Here is a 566-nt window from a genome sequence, read left to right as displayed (position 1 = left end):
GGCTCGGCGCCGCGCGTCCAACGGTGGTGGCCGGAGCGGCTGGAACGGGCGGGGGCGAGCGCTACGAGCTCGCCGGTGGCGAGGTGCTTCGGGCTGGGGCGGGTGCGGCGTTAGAGCGCGCGAGCGGCCGAACTAGCTAGCTAGGCGGGTGCTACACGGTGCGGTCGAGCTAACGGGCATACGCCCATGACCAAATGGTCACCGGAGACCCGCCGGCGACGAGCTCCGCGGCGCGGCGTTCGGGCGCGCGTGGGGAAGCCGCTAGGGGGCGCGCGAGAGAGAAAGGACAGGGGAGGAGGGGGAGAGGCTCACCGCGCGGCACACGGAGGCCGGTGAGGGGCTTAGGAGCAGCAGATCGGCGCCGGGGAAGAAGGGGGGTCGCCGGCGTCCGAAGTTGAAGGCGAGCTCGGGGAGGTCGTTGCAGGGGTTCCGGTCTCCAACGGGCTGCACCAGACGAAGTAGCGGGCGACGGCGGTCCTTGGAGACACCTTGGGGCGGCGAGGTGGGTACGGTGGCCGTGTGAACGACGGTGAACGGCGGCGACCGCGTCGGGCGTGGGGAAGGAA

This window comes from Triticum aestivum, chromosome 2D (genome assembly GCF_018294505.1).
Source record: "Triticum aestivum cultivar Chinese Spring chromosome 2D, IWGSC CS RefSeq v2.1, whole genome shotgun sequence".
Taxonomy (NCBI): Eukaryota; Viridiplantae; Streptophyta; class Magnoliopsida; order Poales; family Poaceae; genus Triticum; species Triticum aestivum.
This window is presented reverse-complemented; position numbering follows the sequence as displayed.